Source organism: Dermacentor albipictus, chromosome 7, assembly GCF_038994185.2.
Source record: "Dermacentor albipictus isolate Rhodes 1998 colony chromosome 7, USDA_Dalb.pri_finalv2, whole genome shotgun sequence".
Lineage (NCBI taxonomy): Eukaryota > Metazoa > Arthropoda > Arachnida > Ixodida > Ixodidae > Dermacentor > Dermacentor albipictus.
The window spans coordinates 43932172-43950113 of record NC_091827.1 but is presented as its reverse complement, the minus strand read 5'-3'; the positions used below and the strand labels follow the sequence as shown (position 1 = coordinate 43950113).

The window sequence follows — 17942 nt, the reverse complement described above, 5'->3', positions numbered from 1 at the left end:
TTATTACCCTATTTCTCTTATGTTTTGCTGTTCACATGCTTGCTGTTGCCTTTAGTCGTTTTGCTCATAATGCTTTTTTATGTATTCTCATGTTTTTTGTGTCTGTTAAAATTTTGTATATGTATATTTCTAGCACACTTATATTTTTAGTTCATGTTCATCTCGGCCTGCCGATCATATTTTTCTCTATTTCGTTCTGTTCCTTCTTCACATAATTTAAAGGTTCTGTTGTACGCCAATATTATTTTTATTTTTTGTTAGTATTACGGTACATTGTAATCACTTTTCTGTTGTTGCACTACAGTTCTTCGTTTCTGTTAGTGTACATTGTATAAGTTTTATTTCTGTCCTGCCACCTATGTAATTTTTTTTCTTATAATTACCCACCGAGGGTCCCGGTTACAGTCTTCGACTTTGGGACCCTCGTCTGTAAAACAAAAATGTAACCGTTTCTTTGTTTGTAATGAATAAGCTCCCTTTGTAAGAAAACAGCTGCTGGCCTCACGAATACATAGACTTGAGGTGTCCGCTTTATATAAGACCATACAAGAGAAACGACTGCTTTTTGAATGGAAGAAGCAACACAGTATATGGTTCCTCAGGTGATAAAAATGCCAGCATGATGCAGCTTTAAACTGATATCGCTTTCTTTGGGTCGATACTACTACGTTATTCCCATATAGTCATTGTATGGCAGGCATTTATCCTGGCCACTATTGCTCCATAACACTCAGTAAAAAAAACAGATTTCTCTTGGCAAGCACATTACTACAACAGGATTTAATAGTAGATTGCACACAGCTCTGCTTGACAACTGGAACATCTAGAAAACACACCAATGTTCAATGGACACAACTTCACAGTGGCCTGGATGTTGCTCCAGCAATTCTCTTGTTCACAACCATTATTTTAGCTACATTATTGTGTTATACTTTATTTTGTTAAGCATAAAAAATCTGAGCAACCTGAACAGCTGCAGGGATAAAAAAGCGTAAAATAAAGACAACAATTATGCCAACTTTGCAAGAAGGCTGATCCAGATAGATTGCATTGCTGTGCAGGAACTAGTTTAACTCAAGACAAGCAGCGCACAAAATTAGCAAAAAAAAATCTGAAGCTTGCAATATTTTGGTTACTGATGAGCAGGAAAAGGCTATGCACATGCATGTGTGTACAAGAAAAGACACCGCACAAATTATACAACACACTAAAGATGAAAACAACAAAGTAGGGAAAGCCCAGTCTAACTGACTGCTGTGTAAAAAACACGGCTGTTCTACACCAACAAAATCAATTAAATTCTAAACTGCAAAAAACTCGAGAACAGAAAAGGTAGTCTATCGAAAAAAGCAACCCGTCGCCATAAAAAGTACTTTGGTGCCATAGCTCCAACACAGTTGCCTCAACAATAAATATATTTTATCTATACCACACTTTCAGTATACATGTATATAAACATGTCCCTTAAAACAAAGCAAAACCAAATACTTTATCCAGCACAACAGAGAGAAGAGAAACAATGACTTGAATCTGCAATTAATGCTTCAGTGCTGAGACTGTAGAAACAAGGGGATGATTGTTATAAATGTCCGAAAGAAGACATGCTGCAAAAAAGTCACAGTCTCGCCCGAAAGGTGAAGCATCGATTGTGATAGCAAATTAGTAGATAGCTATACGAAGTAAGGATAGTAGGTTTATCGGTCATACGAACTTGTAAACATTCGCTTACTAACTAATGGCGTTTTTCACTGGTCGATCTGGAGCAGCCGCCTGAATCCTCGAGCGAGCGCTCGGCTTTTACCAATCCGAGTCTGCCAGTGGAGCGCACGAACGCTCCGCGGGAGATCACACCGGAAGTGTGCGTGCACGTGACACAAACCGGTTCCGCAAACTATGCCCAACACAATGTTGTGCGTACCGACCGGGCACCGATTTCGCTTGAAGACGGAAGTGACGCCATGTGACGCGTTCTATTTCCGCCCGAATCCGCGTCTCGGCGGCGGAGCGAGTGAGAGCGATCCGGCGCGGAGCGAGTTGATCCGAAACGACCAGTGAAACACGCGAACCCGCTCCAGATCGACCAGTGAAATTCGGATTCGTTGCCGCGGAGCAAAAAATCCTGCTCCGAATCGACCAGTGAAAAACGCCATAAATTAAACAAGCACGGCGCCATGCACACACAGGTAGACATGAACTTCAACATCTCACTCGATGACTGCAGAAACTCGCCGTGAAAATACTGGAGGGAGGAACTGTGGCAGCAGCAACGAACGAATTCACCTTCATGCATCTCTCGCTTCAACACCAAGAAAGCATCGAAGGCACAGCACATACGAAGCTACCGTAACTACACGTACAAAGTGCACTTGCCCGTGCCGGAGCCAAATGGTAGTATTTGTTATGACAGTGCACAAGAAGCAAAGGCCTTGCTTTTCAATATGTGGGTACATTTCCCGTCGCCATTGGTACACCACGCTTGGAGGCTGACAACACAGTATCCAAGACACAGCAAACGTAGGTTGCCAGAACAAGAATAATTTATTTTATGGCAGCTGTCTTTCAATAGCTACAGTCAAAATGAGACAAACAAATAAAATCAAGTAAAGCTCAATGGAAGCGTAAAGAAGCGCACAAAACATAGCAGGAAGCTATGCACGCACACTGACAGCAGTCTACTTTGCAGCAGTTGACTATATGCATAAGAATACACTATTAGTAATGATGAAGGCATATTTTATTTTAATGCTCTTAAATGAGAAGGTGTCCTGTTTACAAAAAAAAGCTCCGAAAGCTCAACTAGCATTGAAAGGGTCCCTTACCCTTGTGATGGCGCAGGTGCCTATTAAAGCTGCTTCTATATGAAAACGTCCTGGGGCATAAGTGGCACTGAAATGGCTTCTCGCCGGTGTGACTGCACAGGTGTACATCGAGAGTATTCTTTTGCGAGAAGCTCCGAGGGCACAAATGGCATTTAAACGGCCGCTCGCCCGTATGTACCCTGATGTGTACTTTCAGATTAGAAATTTTACTAGACTTATAGTCGCAGAAGTTACAGTGGTGGCAGCGTCCCTGATGCGACTTCTCAATTTTCGTTGTTGCAGCTTGACAGCTGGAAGGCCTTGATGCTGCATGAACAAATTAGAGCAGGTTACCATAGTGATGCTTCTCATTTGAAAACAAAATTGTAATTATGAACTGCCAACAAAAAAACACAACATATATACAAAAACTAATGATCGCTTTTTTCTTAATTGAAGAAGTACTGATCGTAATTTCAGATCAGACCAAACAGAGCATGGCTGGTTAACTAGTTTTGATTTGCCTAATATGAAATTTCCAGTCTACAAGTCGCACCTTTGTATAAATCGCACCCCCCTCAAAGAGGCAGTTTTTCTGAACACAGTATACAAGTCACATCGGAGAATAAGACGCACCTGTTCAGTGGGTAAGCAATTTAAAAAAAAAATAATACAGAGGCGTTTCTCTTCGCGAACGCGAGTCATGCGCACGCAATATTATACACACCCCAGGCATATTTCTGCCATCGTGGCCGCCACAATCTACCATATAAAGTTGAATGGTGATAACATCATGCCTGTGTGCTGTAAATGCTGTATGTGCGAGTGAAAGCGTGCGACGGTGAGCCGAATTGCGCACAAGGATGGAAAGCGGGAAGGCGGCAGCGCAGGAGGGAGGCTAGTACTCTGGTAGCAACTCCGCAGTTTATGCAAAGGTGCGCGCCGCATCTTGGAAGTGATCTACAGATGCGATGACATCGCATCTGCAGATGTTATCAGTAGATGTCAAAAAAAAAGAAAAAGAACAGGAAAAAGCCATACATATGTCGGACCTGTGCATAATACACACCAACGAAAAATTCAGAAAAAAAATGCATAGACCGGAAAGTATGTTATGTGTGATTGCTCAATGGCATAGTTGGAGAAATTCACACATGTTCTTGCATAGAAAAAAATAATTTGAACTTTGAAAACACCATAAAGCCAGAAAACGGGGATTGTAGCATTAATGGAAGCTGCTGTCACTAGGTTTTCAGTTTTTCTCTCTAAGAAACCTGAAGTCAAATGCCAAAACAAGCAGTCTGGAACACAAGCTCCCTTTGTAAGGAAACAGCTGCTGGCTCCACAAATACATAGACTTGAGGTGTCCGCTTTATACAGGACCATACAAGAAAAATGACTGCTTTTTGAATGGAAGAAGCAACACAGTATATGGTTCCTCAGGTGATCAGAATGCCAGCACGATGGAACTTTAAACTGAGACCGCTTTCTTTCGTTCGATAGTACTATGTTACTACCACTATATTGTCACTGTATGGCAGGTATTTATCAACTCCACTATTGCTCCATAACAGTCAGTAAGATAATATTTCTCTTGGCAGGCACATTACGAAAACAGGGTTTAATAGTAGACTGCACACACCTCTGCTTGACGTCTGGAACATCTAGAAAACACACCAGTGTTCAATGGCCATAACAGCATACAGTGGTCTGGATGTTGCTCCAGCAATGCTCTTGTTCACTACCATTATTTTAGCTACATTATTGTGTTATACTTTGTTTTCTTAAGCATAAAAGATCTGAGCAACCTGAACACCGGCAGGGATAAAGAAGTGTAAAATAAAGACAATTATGCCACTTTTGCAAGGAGGCTGATCCAGATAGATTGCTTTGCAGTGCAGGAACTAGTTCAACTTAAGACAAGCAGTGAATAAAATTAGCAAAAAAATCTGAAGCTTGCAATACTTTGGTTACTGATGAGCAGGAAAAGGTAGTGCGCATGCATGCATGCACAAGACACCACACAAATTATACAAACTAAAAATGAGAACAACAAAGTAGGGAAAGCCCAGTTTAACTGACTGCTGTGTAAAAAACATGGCTGTTCTACACCAACAAAATCAATTAAATTCTAAACTGCAAAAAACTCTAGAAGAGTAAAGGTAGTCTATAGAAAAAAGCAACCCATCGCCATAAAAATTGCTTTGGTGCCATAGCCCCAGCACAGCTGCCTCAACAATAAATATATTTTATCTATACCACACTTTCAGTATACATCTATATAAACATGTCCCTTAAAACAAAGCAAAACCAAATACTATATCCAGCACAACAGAGAAGAGAAACAATGAATTCAATCTGCAATTAGTGCTTCAGGGCTGAGACTGTGGAAATAGGGGATGATTCTTGTACATGTGCGAAAGACATGCTGCAAAAAAGTTGCAGTTTCGCCTGAAATACCAAGCATCAATTGCAATAGCAAATTAGTAGATAGCTATACGAAGCAAGGATAGTAGGTTTATCGGTCATACGAACTTGTAAACAATCACTTACTAACTAATTTAAACAAGCACTGCACCACGCACGCACAGATAAACACGAACTTCAACATCTCGCTCGATGACTGCAGAAACTCGCTGTGAAAATGCTGGAGTGAGGAATTGTGGCAACAGCAACGAACGTATTCACCTTCACGCATCTCTTGTTTCAACACCAACAAAACATAGAAGGCACGGCACATACGAAGATACTGTAACTACACGCACTCTGCAAACAATACAGATCGCTTTGAACTTGAAGCCAGTGCTGGACGTGCACTTTGGCCAAGTCGCAGATCGGTTTCAAGGTATGGCAACGTTGACAGCAAAAATGTGCCTGGAGTGTTACTATCACAATACACGTAGAAAATACAAGATAAAAATATATCTAGCAGGATCACAGACTTGTGAATTTCTTTTTCGAACAGTTGTGTATTAAGATTTACTGCTGGTAATAAGTGAAGTGCCAAGTGCGATCACTTAAATTCCCTTGGAGCACCAGAAACAATAAAGTGCTAGCGAAAAAAAAATTACATATTACAAGTACAAGAATTGAAACAGCATTGATAATCAAAAATGCACATACATTCATAGAACAGTGCCACTTCTGAACAGAGACAAATTTAGTGAACTGAATTTTTGATCAACATTAAACAGTGAATTACAACTATAAAGAAATGCTTACATGCAAACGTAATGAAAGGTGCAACAGAATAATATGCCTAGAAAACTCCAAGGAGGAACCTAGAGGGAAAAAATATGTGGGCTTAGCAGAAAAGCAGAATCACATTGTGTAAAAAGCTAACATCACTGTACGGACAAGTCATAATGATGCGGCAAGATTTACAATCTAAAGCCACGAATAAAATGTAACATAGCATATAATCAAGATGCTAGAGAACGGGGGTACAATATAATGCTCTTCGTCCACCAGTGGCACACACCTGGAGAGAGAACGAGGGAAACAAAGTGTTATCAACAATGAACAGAATTTGGAGCATAGTTATCAGCCCCACAAGCATTGCTACACGCAATGCAGTTCTGAGCTGCATTTCAATTTTTCACATAAGACATCGTTACAAATAGTTCATGGTTTAATGGTAGTTATATAGTACTTTTCTCAACTATTTACCATATATCCCACTGCACAGTAAATCTTTTATGTGCAACATATGGTAACCTGTCAGTGTTCTTTATGAAACTGGCTTCTACCTGCACTGTAGACATCTCTGCCCCAAACCTAAACACACAACCAAGCTCAACGGTCAGATGCTGCTGGAACACTGTTCATGTACATTTTTATAACTTGAACTGTTTCACAACGAGAGATTTTATATTACAAAGCACATAAGATGTCAACGACATTAACAAATGCATGTATAAATGATATAAACTGAAGAAAAAAAATTATGCTAACCTCGCAGAGAAGCTAAGGTCAAGATGTCTTCTTGCATTGCATGGGCTGGTTCAGCTCAGTACAAGCACCGCGATTGGTAAATCCTGGAGAATGCAACTAATCATATGTTATTGTATACTATTGCCCCGTTACCCCCCAAAAAGTACAAGACAGGACGCATTGTACAGCTTAATGTAAACTATGTGTGAGGTGTTCATCTAGAACTCTGTCGTCTAACTCGCTATGTGACTTAGCTGATTAAGGAGAAGTGCAAGCCGAAAAATTATTCTTGTTTTAAAAAATGATGTTTCTAGATTCTGATTCTATATTTACGCTTCAACATCGTATTTCTACATGCAAGAATGTTAAGACATTTCTCCAGCCAGAATATTGTAAAAAATGAATCTAATGGGGGCACGGTAGCTGTAGGAGCTTCATAATTCCATTCATTCTCTACAGATGAGGTTCGCAGCAACCACAGCTATTGGCGACATGACGAGCTTTCCGGGTGTAACAACAAATGAGCATTGGCCCTGGCTGAGTCGACAGCAGCTGATTCTTCACATTTCACCAGTGCTCAGGCGAAGGCTGTGCTTCCTACATAAGAGAGGCTGATAAGCGAAAATGTGCTGTTTCACTGTACACAAGGCAAACTCTAAAATTTGGCTAAGCATTTCAGCCAGAAACAATTGGCTTCATGCTGTGAAGATGGGCACTTCTAAAGCCACACTGTTGTACAACATATGTTATGAGGAGGTTATACAGGAGTTGGTTATCATGCTCACTCAGCATTTGTTAGCTCTAGTTTCAAGTTTCAAGTTTATTGCTTCATTCATTAGTGGTACATATATGCAGTAGAAGTTATACAGAAAGAGGTCCCACAGTTAGAAACTGCAGCGGGACCTCTTGTTCTTAGTTACATAATAATATATAAATAAATAGGCATCAGTTGCGGTTATAAACAAAGAATGGATTACACAATTTCTAGTGTTAAAGTAATAAAACCTATGGCAACACATCACAACATAATAGAAATTACATAATAAGCAACATAAAAACACTTTCAAGAATAGATACAGTTTACAGGGTATGAATATAAGCTCTCAGTGAACGTTGGTATGACGATAATGTAGGAGAGGATTTCACGTGAGTAGGTAAATTATTCCACATCTTCACACTAGCAAAACCAACAGTTAGTTTGCCATAGTTGCTGCGTGATTTTGGAAGTAAAAGGTTATTTTGTAAAGAGAACCTGGTAGTGTTAGGATTAGCAAGACAATTCCTGCCAATGACATAATGTAATTGTGGGTTTTTAAGAAGGGGGTAAATAACGATGCTGTGGTTGTACCAGATAATTTTATTTATTATGAGGATACTTCATTCAGTGAAGATGGAGGTAACATGAGCGTTATAAGGAGCTGAAGCGATGATACGGACAGCGTTATTTTGAATGTGCTGCAAGGGAGTTATATAACAGCGATATGCAAGACCCCAAGAACTGATACAGTAATTTAAATGGCTATAAATGAAGGCATAATACAATGTCAGGAGAGTGTGCTTTTGAAAGTACTGTCTGGCCTTTAAATGTTCCCGGAAACCATAGGCAGCTTTCTTTTTTATGAAGCTGACATGCAAATTAAACTTTAGAAAGGAGTCCAATCGAACACCTAAAATGAGCACTCATTATATGGTAATATTGGGTGAGAAGCTATGTACAGTCGTGGAAGGTTATGTCGAGGTTTACTGTGTGAACTAAAAACCACAAACTTTGTTTTCTGAAGGTTAATTAGCAATTAATTTTTTTTGCACCAACTACTGACATTATTTAGTTCATCATTTAAACGCTCAGTTAGCATAAAGATGTTGTTATGTGAGGCGTAAATAGTGGTGTCGTCCACATACAAAAGACATTCTGTAGAAGTTAGGCAGTTTGGGAGATCATTAATGAAAATTAGAAATAAGAGGGGACCGAGTATGGACCCCTGTGGAATGCCAGTGTTAATTATTTTTGTGTCAGACAGCACTCCCGAAATGCAAACCTGTTGCTCTCTGTTGTATAAATAGCTTCGCAGTAGCTCCAAAGATGTTCCTGTTATGCCATATGCACTGAGTTTAGTAAAGAGAAAGTTTTGATTAATGGAATCGAATGCTTTCGAGTAATCGATAAATACAGATCCTACGAATCTGCCCCCATCAATTTCCGCTTTGATCTTGTCAGTGAGGGTGATTAAAGCTAGGTTAGTAGAATATCCAGCACGAAAACCAAACTGTCTTGGTGTTAATAATTGGAACTTGTCCAAGTAGTTACATAGGCGCTGTGCTAATAGTTTTTCTATTACTTTACTGAAACACGGCAAGATGGATATGGGCCTGTAGTTTGCTAGTAAGGTGACGTCTCCTTTTTTGTGCACAGGAATTATTTTTGACCTTTTCAAGTCAGTAGGAAAAACGGCAGTTTTAAAGATTAAATTGACGTGACTGCAAGCTTCACATATGCTGTCAACAATTTCGTTGATATGATACGAGCATATAGAATCTAAACCAGGACTGCAATTTTTAGGATTCATAATTGTTGCACGAACTTCACTGGGTGTAGTTGGGAAGAGATAAAATGATTGTTGTGTCAAGCGTGGCATGTGAGTGTCATTACCCCCAGGGATATCAGGTACAGTATCAAAGAAGTTGCTGAATGTGCATGCAATATCTTCAGAGTTTGTAAGTGTGCAGTCTTTTCTTGAATTTTGGTTTCTCTATTCCTAGTAGGATTCTTATTCAGAAACGCATTAAGTATCTGCCATTGCTTCCTAATCGTTCCCGGTTTAATTTATTGCATTTTCATAGTAATTTTTCTTTGCTTGTTTAAGTAGATATGTCAGTAAGGTGCAAAACATCTTGTACCGAAGCTTAAGAGATTGGTTAAATGGTCTATTTTTGCATTTACGACATAGATTTTCTTTCTTGCGCATGCTCTTCAACAATCCTGGTGTAAGCCAAGGGTTTGATGGGGAGGCAGAATGTTTACGGCACTTAACCATTGTTGTTGCTGAGGATATACAAGCTTTAATTGTGCCAGATAACTCAGTATAAGAGGCTTCAACGTCATTTAATGATGTTACGCACGACCAATCTGAACTGTTAACTAGCTCTATGAAATGTTTTGTCAAACCTGGGTTTTGTGTACAGAGTTTCCATGGTGTGATTAAGACGTGGAAAACAGAGCACAATTGAAAAGTGGTCGGTTATGTTGCTTCGTACGCTAAAAGCGTTAGGGGATAAAGAAGGTTTGTTAGTCCATGATCAATGAGAGTGGTCGAGTTAGAGACGCATCTAGTAGGTAGTTGTAACGACGACTCGATACCGTATCCATGAAAGATGCTAATGTATTCTCTGCTGTAAGCGCAGTCCTCATCCAGAAGATTGATGTTTATGCCTCCCATGATAACTATGTTCTTGTTTTCATTCGAAACAGTGTGCAAAATTTTATCTAGAGCGCAGCAAAACGTGTTTATACTAGAGCTCGGTGATCGGTAGATGCAGCCAAATACAGTGCTTTTTTCACTCAAAAAACGACTCAGTTCCATGAAAGCCTATGTCGTGAGTCTGTAGACGTGCCTTACGCGCCTTGCTTACGAATACTGCTTTCTTTGCCCGCGATGGGCAATTTCGATGTCGTCCCTCGATACCGATGTCCCTGCGAAACAGAAGAGAAAAGAGAAGAATCAAATCATTCTGTGGAACACAGTGAGCTGAAGCTAAATCTTTTCATTAGAGTACAGCAAAGAAAGCCAGGCTGGAAAGGGAAGCTTACAAGGGTTATCAGGATACCACCGATGCAGCAGGAAAATGTCAAACTGGAAAACACTGTTATGCATTTTCGGCAAATTGGGCCCCACTGTATTGTTTAAAAAAATCACAAAGTGAGATGAGGTGGCATGTAGCATTCATACATACTGCTTTGACAACATACTTGCTATATTCCAGATAAAAGTATGCTTGCATATACATTGCAACAAAGCAATCCACATTACTGACAGTTGCTTAGCATATTTCTTTTCTTATTCACAAACTTGTTGCAACAATATATGCAGGCCATTTTTGAACACGTTGTACATAGTGCCTGTGCCTAGTTTTCATTGTTCTGTGGTCTTTAGGACAATGAATGCCACAGGGCAACCGAAATATAACAGAAAGTGCCCTGATCAGAAGTACGCAGCAGCCGGTGTTTGCAATACAATATCAAAACAAGCACTCTCCAAGCATAAGCCTCTGAATAAGTTGTGGGCGCCACAAACATACAAGATGCTCTTTGCCTTTACCATGCACGAGCGAGTTCTCCTTCCATATAAAATGTGATAATATGCATCACGGGCTATTTCAGAGTATTGTCTGCTGCTACTCATTTTCGTTGCCGAGGTGGACTTCTTCAATGACACACGAACCATATGACAGCTGCAAAATGAATATTTAGTACTGGCAGTGACTGTATTTTAATCTTGACATAGCCTGAAACACACCAACCTGCGCTTTGAAAGTGTAGGAGTACCCAGCATCATAGTGGCAAGTTTCACTGGGCACATGCAGCGAGAAACGTAGAGGGTTTTTGTAGTAACTTTCTTCAGACTCGCAATAATACCAACATTTACATGACTCTTTTCCAGCTTGAATAATCTGTCAGCAAATACTGTTCATGAAATGGTGATAATGATTTAGAGAGTTAATGACACAAACCTACTATGGCCATAGGGTGCCAAGACAGTAATGATTAGATAGCTCAAGTTAATGATAAGAAACGAACAGATAATCCATGTATTAAAAATGACTAGAAACGCTTGTGTATAAGGCCACATTAAACAAAACTGACTCACTATCCAAACCCTGCAAAACTGGGTGTCCAGCTAAACTGTTGCAAAACCACAGCAACAACTACTGAGTATGGTGAACGATCCTCAAGTTATGGTTAGTGCTTGTATTGAGCTTGTTCTTTATTGAAACATATGCTGTTCTGTGTGTTGCACAGCTTATTTCAATGAATGTATGCACTGATTGCTTTACTTTGCCGAGTGCTCGTAGTCTCTGCATTACAAAGGGGATAAGCCATTGCTGATAATTTATGCTCACGGACAGACACCGAGAGGCTAACAGCATCGCTGGAAAAGAAACAGAAGATATTTCTTTTCTTAAAAACATTATTGAAGAGCAAACATGTATGTCCCACGGTTAATATAACTAGAGTTGCAGTGAAAAGGAAACCCCCACTGGCCCTAGCATAGGCAATGGTTGAAAGAGAGAGAGAAGAAACTTTATTAATGAATGGTCCGGCAGTTTCGCTGTGGTGGCCTCAGGTGGCGGCATCTTTGGCTTGCCGGATGGCCCAGAGCTGCTCTGCCAACTCTGAACTTTTGAGAGCCGTCTAACAGCAGCGGTGACGCCAATGGAGAATGTCCCCGGCGGCCCCCGCAGCCGGGGCGGCGTGGGGAAGAAGTGAGCTCGAGGCTTCCCATACTGTGGTAACGGCCGGGATTACGGACGCATCGCGAACAGATGTGGTCCCATTACCGAGGTTGCCGGCACATTCCCAGAGTATGTGTTGCAGCGTTGCTCGCTTTCCGCAAGCTTTACAGGCACCTGTTGGATATAAACCCGGGTAGCAGAGATGCAGGACCGCGGGGCTAGGGTAGGTGTGTGTCTGGAGCAAGTGTAAAGTTACGGCCTCATTCCTGTTTAACTTGTCGTGTGGTGGCAGGAATGTGCGTCTTTGGAGTCTGTAGTGTTGGGTGAGGTCTCTGAATGTGGTCAGGCGATCGCCCCACGCCCATTGTGATTCTTGTTGCCGCATTTCTGTTGTAGTGTCCCAATCAGGCAGATCCGATGCCCCGCTTTTGGGGGTGGGGGCGGCGGCCACATAATCTGCGGCGGCTCGGCGTGTGAGACCTCGAGCCGTGGCGTGGGCCGCCTCGTTGCCCGCGAGCAGGACATCGGTGTCTGCCGGGGTCATAGAAGGAAGGGTCCAGAGAAGGAAGACTGTAGAATTTTGGGGTTGCGAGGGCAATGACGAGTCGCCGTTGTCACAAATTTGGTGTACGCGGACCGCATCCCGCGAGACGCGACCATGCGCAAAGCCGCGGATTGCCACGTGCAAGTCACTGATCACGCGCTAGGCACCACGGCCAGTGCTAGGGCTATTGCGGCTTCTTCGGCCACCTCCGTGTGTCCCGTGGTCACCATGTCATTTTTTTACTGCTGTTGCAGATGACTTGAACAGATATTCTTTACTCAATATTGTACAAAACGGCTTTTGGAAAGCTATTACTGGAAGATACAATTTATAGAACTCGCGCATGATTTAGCAAACTCATTGATTAAATGCTTCTCAGTTCACTGTACATTTATATGAAACATTAAAAATGCCCTTAAAAAAATTTGCATCGACAGAAAATATATAGTTCAGTAACTGCATGCACTAAGGAATATTTACACGTGGGGCCCCAAAGGGTCGTTATTCACGCCGTCCATTCTAAAGAAGTCGAAGTGACTTTTGAGTGTTTGTACCGCTGCTGTCATTATTTGCATGAAAGGTATATTTATAATAATCTTGCATATGACAATATGTAGCGGCTATCACACAGCTGGTCACTGTAGTTCATTCCTTTGCATCGACCCTTGACAAGAACGGACAAATAGACATAATTTTCTTTGATTTCCGTAAGGCATTCGATACGGTCCCTCATGATAAATTAATTCCAAAACTTGAAAATGGAGGAATCCCTCATATGTGTATCTCTTGGGTTTCTGCTTATTTGTCTAACCGGAAACAATTCGTTGAGATAAATGGCGAAAAATCGGGCTGCCTTCCGGTCACATCGGGTGTTCCCCAGGGCAGTGTGCTCGGTCCTCTTTTTTTTTTTGTTCTACATGTCAATGATATTGTTAACACGGTTGAAGGTGGTGTACAGATTCGATTATTTGCCGATGATTGTGTGCTCTTTAAAGATATTGTTTCTCTCCGTGATCAAACTAGCTTATGTTGTAGTTTATATAATATTCTTGCATGGTGCAGGTGCTGGGGGATGAGACTAAACACAGATAAAAGCGTACTACTGCGAATGACACATTAAGAAATCACCCCTGCTTTATGCATATAAGTTAGGTCCATTACCTCTTCATGAAGTCATTAGCTATAAATAACTAGGAGTGACCCTTAACAATACACTATCATGGAATGATCACATAACAAACACTTGCGCTTCAGCCTTCGGAAAACTATGCCTGTTGAGACACAAACTTAAGAAAGCCAGATCTATTGTTAAAATGCTAGGCTACATCTCCCTAATTAGACCTAAGCTGGAATATGCTTGCACAGTTTGGGATCCATACACAAAAACTAATATCAATAGTCTTGAGATAATTCAGAGAAAAGCAGTCAGATTTATATTTAACAAATTTTCCAGATGTGATTCCCGCACCGAACTAATTGAAGTTAACAACCTCGAACCACTCGAACTTAGAAGAAAGAAACAGAGACTTGAATTCCTTAAACTACTTCACACCAACAATTTACCCCTTGACCGATCTGAACATTTATCTCATTTATCGACCAGAACTACACACCACCGCAGACATGATGCATTAAACCCTTACTTTGCAAGAACAAACACATATAAGTTTTCTTTTATTTCCTAGAACTGTAACCGAATGGAATTGTACAATTGATTACACTTCCTAATCTTGTAATTTCATGGTTCTGTTTTGCCACTCCGATTTTCATTGTATGTACCATATGTTGCCCTTCCTGCTTGGACCACATGGTCGCAGTACTTAATAAATAAATAAAATTAATAAATATTTGCCGACAATTGTGTGCTCAACAACATAATTACAAACATCGATCTTATTCTTTTGCAGAATGGCATTAATAAGATTTCGAGGTGGTGTGAGCGCTGGCACATGCAGGTTAGATACAGAAAAGAGTTCATGAAAGCTTTACAAGAGAAAGAAAAGCGGTGACGACTCTAATTAATGACTTAACGAGTACAAATGCCTTGGCATCCTTTTCTCACCTGAATTACTCTGGCATCGTCATATCAATCACATAAGTGGGAAAGCATGTACTGGTAGGGATTTCTCAGGTTAAAGCGCTTAACACAAAAAACAGTACAATTTTTTTATAAGATTCAGGTGTTGCCAATACTTGAGTATGCGTGTAGGGTGTGAGAACAGTGAAACAGCTTGACACAGACAATACACAAAAAATTTTTGCAATCTGGTTCGATTTTAACAACTACACTCACGAGTACAGCTTATGGAAAGCTAAAGAAAGTTTCAAAATGCAAAACTTTGTAACACAGAAATATACATACCGAAATGTTTTCATAACATACTTTCTTCTAGAACGTGCCTAAACAATGACCAATACTTATTACAGAGAGCGTGACCCTCCGTTTAGCCACTGTACATCCGTACAGATCATACGAACCAAGAGAAGTTAGCGTATTTACTCGATTCTAACGCGCCCTCGATTTTAATTAACGCGCACGAAGAAAAAGAATAATACCGCGCACCTCGTTCTTTCATTTAGAAATACTACTTTTTTTCTCATTTTGAAAAAAAAAACAGATTTACTCCCAACACACTAAAGTTGCGATGAATAAAAACAAATGGAAGCGGCGTACCTTGCCGCCAAGATTTTCACTGCGACGGTACAAGTTGCGTGAAACTCGTCGTAGCTCGTCACTCGTCGTAGCTGTCAAGACAACTCCTCATCGCTGTCAATAGGCCAAAGCATGTCATCCTCCATGCCGTCCGTGGCATTTGAAATCCCGCACTTTTTAAAGGCCTTGTTGACCATGGCAGGCGGGATCGTGCCCCATGCATCTTTCACTCATCCAGCAAAGTCCTGCAGCGAGGCATGCTTCACTTCTCGGCGGGTGCCAATTCGTGGCAGCCACTGACAAGTCAATGCCTCCTTTACTATATTATAGAAGCCTGCCGCGTCGATAGCATCGCTAGTCTTCCCATTGGAGCGGAGGTTCCCGTCGTTCAGGCGTCGTTCAGGTGTTCAGGTACCATCGCTGCCTAAAGTTTCAAAATTGGCAAAAAAAAGCGCGTAGCAGCGCCGTTGCATGTGTCGCCACCTTCGCTGCTGGTGCCGTTGGCGCTGCGCTTGAATTTAATCTTTATTCATGTTTACATAATATAACTTTAAAACAACTTTAATGCACAGCTATGTTTTTTTTAGCAGAATACATTTTTATTTTTACTCGCTCTTCATGTTGATCATAAATTGCGCGTCCCCTTGCGGGCTGCAAGTCACAGCATCATCAATGTGGCGCCAGATTTGAACCCGTGAAGGTGTGCGCTTGAAAAAGTGCTGAGAAAATATACGAAGTATTTGTTTCCGTGCGCTCCATTTGTAGTGGTGATTATGCTACGAGGGGTTTCATGTGCCCTGTCAACGCAACTATCCTCTATCAACGCCGCTATTCCCTCACCTTTTTCGAAGCATGCCGGCAACTTACGCGCTCACAAAATTGACTCCGTGCCCCCCTCCACTGCGCCCCCCCCCCCAATTCGTCGAGGTTTCCCTAGATTCTCTGTGGCAATGCCTTCGAAATTTCGACACTTTTCTAGCCGTTGTCTTCACAACGGCTAGAAGCTTATGACTTGGAGCTAGGTATCAAGTGCTAGCCATCTTGATGTCTAAACTATAACTAAACATAGCTCTAGCTACTCCCAGCCTGCTCAAGCTGTATCAAGCTAGCTAGCAGCCAACTTGCGCTCCTTGGGCTATGCGAGTCCTTATGCTAGTTTAAACCATTTTTATCTCGTTTCGGGATGCTTGCTTTTACCAAGTTTCCTCGTGGCTACTCTATCATTTTGTGACTTGACAAGCAGCGCCACTCAAACTGCTGCTGCTCTAGACTGTCCTGTTCTATTAATTCTGTTATCAATATGACACGCACTTTGCTGTTACTATAGAGGCTAGAAGTTCTCATAACGTTCTAGCCTCTGTACTGTTACATTGGCTTGGAGGTTCCATGCACCTTAGGCACCATGCCTACCGCATTTGGGGTATGATAGCACCTATCGCAACTTCACCACGCAGGAGCACCACCTTCTCAAACAAAAATTATGATATCAGAGTCGGCAATCAATAAAGTTTCCTTAACCTGACGAAAATTCCACAACGATGTTAGTACATGGCCCACCAGCACATGTTTAGTCACACACAGAGGCTTCAAAATTTTCTCTACATACTTGACAAAAGGTCAAGTCTGTGACATGCAGTCAACATACATCTCCCCTTCTTTCTCATCCACCACCTACTTCCTGTCACTTGCACAAACACCGTAGCTTCAAACTCATCTTCGGGTACACGAGACTGCTTAATTCTTGCCATTCAGCTGTGGAACAATTCCCCCCACAATATTGTTGACATAATCAACCCTGTGAAGTTTTGAGCAGTTAATTACCATATTTTCACAATAATCTTTTATTTGTAGTACTTAGCTGTTTCAACTTCGTGCTAGTGCTAATTAGCTATTGTACAATTATTGTACATCTTAAAGCTAAGCTTTTTTTTTTTCTTGCAAACCTGCTAGTCTTTTCTTACCGTGGCTGCTGACCAGCTGCTGCTGCTGTCTTGTAAAATGGCTCACACCTAAAAAAAAAAACTGAATTACAAGCCCGATGCTGGTGTCAAATTGCATTAAAGACAAGTCGGATGACATGGGTTTGCAGGAGTGATAAAAAGCAGTCTTCTCTAGAAACACTATGGCAGACACATCTAGGATCACATGTGGGCAGGTTGCAATATGCTTTCAAGATGGCAGAGACCATAGCCTAGCACCCGTGATCCATTGAAGACATGCAATTTCATAGGGAAACTGATGCGAACGTGTCTCTTTCAACGATGCTCTGGGTGCGACTGGTGTACCAAGGCCATAGGTGACCGCCCTCAAATCGAAAGCATTTGCTACTGCTGGCGCGTTGTAAGATGTGAAATCTGTCTGTGTCTATCATGGAGAACAGAGACTGTGCCAGTTTAAGAGACACCGGGATTGTTCTGCAGTTTAAAGCCCATCATCAAAGCACTTTAGATGTTACAGCTTTAAAACTTGCCCCTTTCTGATCATTTTTTGAAATGCAGAAAGAACAGTGAAGTTATAAGCTCTATACAACCTGGTAAGCATCTCATTTTGACTGAAATATGTC

The 17942-nt window shown here is 41.2% G+C and overlaps 1 long non-coding RNA gene across 1 annotated transcript; it reads right to left on the bottom strand.

The window, feature by feature from the left end:
- Positions 1-2519: 2519 nt before the first annotated feature.
- On the bottom strand, positions 2520-15794 carry LOC135915249 (uncharacterized). The gene is made up of 4 exons (XR_010568557.1): positions 15401-15794; positions 10344-10422; positions 6021-6079; positions 2520-3125 (listed from the first exon to the last, which is right to left on the bottom strand). It is a non-coding gene; the product is annotated as an uncharacterized lncRNA (long non-coding RNA).
- Between the last annotated feature and the right edge of the window lie 2148 nt (positions 15795-17942).